The sequence below is a fragment of the Pseudopipra pipra genome, chromosome 18 (genome assembly GCF_036250125.1).
Source record: "Pseudopipra pipra isolate bDixPip1 chromosome 18, bDixPip1.hap1, whole genome shotgun sequence".
In the NCBI taxonomy this organism is placed as follows: Eukaryota; Metazoa; Chordata; class Aves; order Passeriformes; family Pipridae; genus Pseudopipra; species Pseudopipra pipra.
The window spans coordinates 6610624-6616965 of NC_087566.1; positions in this window are offsets into that span (position 1 = coordinate 6610624).

A 6342-nucleotide genomic window follows, 5' to 3' on the forward strand; every position below is an offset into this window, starting at 1 on the left:
AGCCCCATTCTGCCTCTGGGCAGTCCCCAAGCAAAGGGACAAGCTCTTGGGGAGGTGGCCTGAGCCACTCGTTGGTGACTGGCTTCCAGCAGGGGTACAGTCCATGGAATGGGTGTCACACTTCCTGGAAACCGAAATCTCAGCCTTGTCCTCTTCTGAAATGCTCTGCTGCAGTCTGCAAATGTATCCCAGATCTTCTTGCAATCACACATCCCCCTTTTTTTCTTTTCTTTTTAACAACCCACCACTTCTATTTAGATGCCAAAATGTTTCCTGGATCAGGCACAGATGTCCCCACAGTCACGTCCTACCATTGTCTCTGCTTGGCTGTTCAGAGCGGCCCGAGATGGGGGCAGGCGTGCCCGCAGGTTTCCCCCCACTGTAGGCAGGAATGTGGCAGCCCTGAGCCCTCGGCAGGGACAGTGCCCGCCTGCCCAAAGTGGGCTTTGGGGGCTGGCAGCAGAGGCACTGGCTGCTCCAGGCACCCCAGCTGGGATGGTCATAGGACACAGAACCCTCAGCAAGCCATCAAAGGCATCCTGCAGCACCTGGACACAGCCATCTGCTCCTGCTGCTCACGTTTGAGAGGTGAGCAGGTACTTCTTGTACCTGCCATGCTCTGAGTTAAACCTCTTTGGGTCTGCTTTTGCCCTTATAACTCTTCAGGCAGACTGTGCTGTGCTGGTCCTGAGGTCTTGGAGGGATTTTCTGCCCCAAGACTGATCACCTCGCAGCCGTGAGCTCAGTGGGAACGAAACCCCTTCTGGGCTCAGCAGTGGTGCTAATGGTCCCTGGACAGCCCATGTGACCTGGCTGTGTGGGCCCAGCACCCCCGGGATAGTGTTAGTGCTGGGTGCTTGCATGGATGCTCTGAGCTGAGCTTTGTGTGGGAGGGCAAATCTGTCCCTCTTTGGACAATTACATCCCAAATCTCATTTACTGTGGGGCTGAGTGGCAATACTCAAAAGTTCTCCACTCACTTGCATTGCCTTATATGTCAGCAAGTGCTACTTAATGATCTGTGAATGGAGGGAATGCTGGGAGTGGGCCGGACCTCATGTGAAATATCCATCCAGAGTCTATAAATAATGCAGCCTCTTTATGCTGTGCACAGTTTGGAGCTTCATGGGAGGAGCATCTCCTCGCTCTGACTGGAGGAGCCTGTAAATGATTTTGGAATGAAACAAAGGCGATGAAATGCAAAGAGAGGGACCGTTCAGTTTCAGAAATATCTCGCAAAAGTGCCTCAGACACTTCTGCCATCTCCTGCACTGCCACCCACCCCGCTGGCAGTGCCTACAGGCTGTGCCACATGCACTAGGACGTAGTTCCTGACACTGACCCTGCACTGACCATGGAAACACCTAGGAGTGGGGTCCCTGCGTGCCCTCGGGGCTCTGCCTCTTGTTGGTCACTGTGAGGGACCCGGGGCTGCCAAACATGGCACAGTCTCACTGGCACTGGTTGCAGTGTCCCAGTGAATGGCAGCTGCCCTGGCCCCTGCTCATGAGCTGTCCCACTGTTGACACGGTAAGCACTCCCAGAACTTGGCTGCCTCTGCGGCAGCAGGTTTATGGCCCACTGCCTTTTCCTGCTAAGGAAAAGTCCTGGCAATGGGCAAAAAAAGGTGGATTTCTGTTAGAGTGGCTGTCTGGTCACTTTTCTAGGGCAATGTGTGGGTTTCCCTGTGTGTTTGGAAATGCCAGGCAGAGGCGGCTGCATCAGCATTGCCACAGTGTGGGTGTTCAGCAGCCTGCACTGGGCACACCGAGGTTGTCTGCTCGGAGATACGCTCAGCCAAGGAAAGCCCTGGCTGTCACACACAGAGTCACGGGCGGACAGATGGTCCCTTTCCCTGGCATATTCTACCTGCCCATGAAGGCAGCCCTCCCCTGCCAGTGCCACAGTCAGTGTGGGGTGGCTTCCTGCGCATGGATGGTCCGCTCTGCTGGGGCAGGAAGGGTTGCATGAATTTGATTCATTAAAGGATACATTTCTGTCATAAATATTCTGTCATCGCTCTGCATGTCTTGTGAAATTTGCTTTGCCGGCGCTCACGATGGCACTTGTGAAATTAATAACAGCAAAGCAGGACTGAGCCGGTGCTGCACCAGTGTGGCACCGATCAGGGCACATGGAGCCCGGCCCCAACGTGGCCCCGGTGTTATCGGCGGCAGAACAGGTGGAGCAGCCCCAGCGCAGGGCTCACGGCCGGGGCTGTGCCTGGCTTTTATTTTTAACACCCTGCTCCCAGGCGGTGACAAGCCTTCGCTAAGTGAGGTAATAGCCAATTGATTTTGTTCCGTTTTGCAGTGGGCAGTAATAAATCACACGGCTTGTCAGGGGGTGTTTCATGTTTTCAGTGAGAGTGTGCCAGCAATTAACCATCAGAAAGCTCTTGTGGCTCTGCTCTTGAAGACGTGGCTGAAGTTTGAAACTCAGGAATGCGGGGCCCTCCGCCACCAAAACAGAGCAGCCACGGTGGAGATTTACAGGGGGGTTTTATTTCCAGGCTCCAAAGTGGACAGAGCAGGAATTGATTGATGAGTGGGAGGACAGCCATTCATCGGCACGGCTGCCTGTGAGGGGACACAGGCAGAGTGGAACTGCAGGATGTCCCCATCCCCATCCCTGTCCCCACGGTGCCCTGTCCCCACTGTGCTCCAGGGACCCCCAGCATCAGAGCCAGCAAAGGTGTGTGTCCCATCCAGCTGCCCGCTCCACAGCCACGCAGGCAGCAGGTAGTGGGATGAGGACGGGTTGAGATGGAGCTGCTGGACACCTTCTGGCCTTGCTATAGCCTTTGCTATAGGCTGCTGTCCTGGGCTGCCTGTGCCCAGCTCCGGGGGTGCAGGACTGCTGTGCTAGGGTGTGAGGAGGCACATGGCAGCTCCTCTTCCCTCCAGCCCCGTACACTGGGATGCAGGGTGTCGCTTGGTTTGGCTTGGCTTGGTTCGGTACTCTCTGCACTGTGCCCCAGTGGTGCCACCAGGGCTGGGTCCCTGCAACCCTTGCCAGGCTGTTGGGGTTCAGGGGACTGAGGCACACATGGGTGACGGGCCATGGGGTCAGCCCAGTCTCTGCAGCCTGCTCCATTCCTCTGGGCTGATGACTCCCAGATGGTAATCACTCCGCTTTTATTTCCTGTAACCTTTGTTACCCTGGGAAGGCAGAGGCAAAGGCAGGGCTAGAGGCCGGGGTGAGGGATGTGGCAGGAGGGTCGGGACCCCAGGGAATAATGCTCGTTTCAAAGCAAGGCCTTTCACAGAGGCATTTGCATTTGGAAATAGGGAGTGCCTGCTTTGCATGCAGAGCTGGAGGCCTCAGTCCTGGGGGGAACCAACAGGATCAAGTGCCCAATTGATCCCTGATTGGAATCAGGAAATTATCTGTGGGTTATGTCTCCCCTGCTCTGTGCCAAGGGGTCTGTGACAAAAGAGCCTTCTCCAGCTCACAGCCCAGTCGCCGTGGCCACGCTCAGGCCCTGACGTTCCTGGTGCAGCACTGTGGATGAAATGTCCAGGAGCACAGGAGAAGGGGGTGGGCGCTGCCAGCCCCCAGCCTGCTGTGTCACTCCTGGTTAGATCAGAGCACCAGAGCTGCCTCCTCCCAGGGCCACACTCCCCCTGCTCCCCAGGATGCTGCTGGAGGCAACGTGCAGCAGCTCCAGTGTCTGTCTTAGAGAGCTGATAAACACAAAAGCTCTGGAATGGGTGAGACGGGCACACATGGGCTCTGCTGCTGCTGCCCAAGGCAGCATTAGATGACCTCTGTCCTGCACCCTGCACAACCTGTGTGTGTGTGTGTGTGTGTTTGTGATGGCTGGAGAAGACCCTCCAGAAGGCTCCTGAGTGGTGGGAAGGGCTTTGTCACCTGTACTTCCCTCCCTGGGACCTGACTGCCCAGTGAGACCAGTTTCCCCACTGGCATCAGTTGTTAAAAGCCTGTGACTCCACTGGAGGTGCTGGTGGTGGCACCAAGGCACCAGCATCCCACTGTGTATGCCCAGGCGTGTATAGGGAGGGGACCAGACGTTTTCATGGAAATCCAGCTGGGATTTCATGGGTTTGTTATGGGTTAAAATTCCAGATTTGATATTTTTGTCATGGAGCTTTGGCAAGCGAAAGCCATGGAGAAATCCCAGTGAGCGCAGGCTGGTATCACGCTGTGCCTGCTCCTGCCTGAGCTGGGCTCATCTCATGTGCACAGGGAGTTCATTTGCCTTTCTTGGAGTCACCCCATTAGAAAAAGTTTCCTGACTATGAGGTCCCCACTGCTGCGTGATCCCACCACAACCCGGTGAGGAGGACCCATCCTGTGGCTGCCGTGTGCAAGGTGCACGTGGACACAAGGACAGTTGTTTTCATACTTCCTCCATGGGAGGCAGGGAATGGATGGAAAGGCAGTGCTTCCGCCCCCCAGGCCCCTAACATTTTTGTGATTTCATGGGAACTTGTAGGAAAGGAGTGCAGGTTTTCTGCAGTGCTGGGCAGAGGAGCACAGTTCATGGGCTGTGGCGGAGAGTGGGTCATGTGCCCCCGGGCATGCAGGGAGGTCAGCTCTGCTCCCAGGGAGGAACCTGCCTGTGTGTGGGAAAACCTGGCTCATCTGCACCCCAATTCCTGTTTATTTTTTTCATCCTTGCTTTTACTTTCCAACATCCCAAGTGACTTCCTTGTTACATGATTAATATGCCTTGTGAATTATAGCCCAGAGTGTGATGTGTTGCTGGGAGCTGCACAGGAGCCTGAGGCAGGTGATGCTCCAACTCCTGGAGCCCTTTCTCTTGCAGACTTCAGGGTGGAAAAAAATTCTGTCTCCACTTGGACTCTATTTATTGCCACAGTGTGAGACTGATGAGGGGTGACACAGCTCACACGAGTCCAGGTAATGCCTCATACGGAAGCAAGTGACCCAGAAACATCCTGGAAAAGTGCAGCCAAGGAAACAGCCCCTTGGAGTCAGTCAGGGTATTTACAGGCATTCACTGTCTCCCATGTCTTGGTGCCCACTGTGATTGGAATGGAGGATTGCTTCCCAGCAGCTTGGGTGCAGGCAGCCTCAGTGGCTGTGAAGCCTGGGCACGGACGGGCTCACGGAGCAGAGCTGTTGAAAAGTCTGAAGCTGGCACTGTTGTTTAGCTGTTTCACGAATACCTAAACGATGGTGCTGCACAACAGCCCTGTTTTTTCTTTGCCTTGATGACAGGGCTCCTGCCTGTGGCCTTGGCTGTCACTAAAAGTTAAGGGCTGGTGCCAGCAGAGCCGGGGGCATGGCAGGGTGTGGGGGCTGGTGCTGGTGGGGCTGGGGGCATGGTGGGGTGCTGGAGCTGTTGCTGTCTCAGCACACTTGGCCCTTCAGCCCCACCACTGCAGTAACCCATGCTCTAACTCACACCTTGCAGCGTGCCAGAGGTGGCAGACGAGGAGCCAGCACAGGAGTAGGAGGTACCTGCAAACACCTGTGGGCCAGAGGGTCCCCAGGTTTCAGTTCCTCCCACAGAAACAGGGAACCGCAGCACCTGGCTCCTCTTTGTGTACAAACTTCTCCACTTTGAATCCAGAGAGGTTCAGTTCCTTTTAACCACAGCTGTCACACTATCACAGATGATTTTGTTCAGACAAAACCTGCCCATCTCCTCTGGAGCATGGGGAATCTCAGGGCTTGTTACCAGCACGAGGGCCAACAAGGGGCTATTTTGGACATTTACATTTCCCGGTGGAGGATGTTTGCATATAATCTAAAGTCCCAATGGATTTTCTAGAGGCACTGTGTGTTGGCTGTGGTGCCGCTGGGTTCAGCAATCAGTGCTATGTAATAAACAACACATTTTTTAAAAATGGAGCAAAACTGCAGGGCTTGGCAGCACCTGTCCACAACCACCGCACCATGTGTCAGACCACTGACGTGTTCTGATCATCCACGAGGTGCAGCACTTCTGCTGACTCATGGGCTTCTGACGGTCTCCAGAAACAGGGCATGAGAGCCAGCACAGCTCCTGGTCCAGGGACCCCCAGACCAAGAGGTGAGAGATGGAACCCAGTGCGGCTCTTGGTCCATGGATCCAGAGATGGGATGTGAGAGCTGGAACCCAGTGTGGCTCCTGGCCCACAGACCCCATGGACAGGGCAGGCGACTCTGACTGTGGAGGCTCTGCTGAAGACGCCTGCTTAGCTCAGAGGAGCTGGTGCAAAGCAGCACTGGCAATCTCTGGAGCTACATTTCTGAATCATCGCTGCACATGTCTTGTTTCTATAAAAGGAAACCAAGGACAGATTTGAAATCGTCAGTGTCTTCTTTGTCCAGCTAAAATCAGAGATTTTCCCAGTCCTTGCTGTCTGT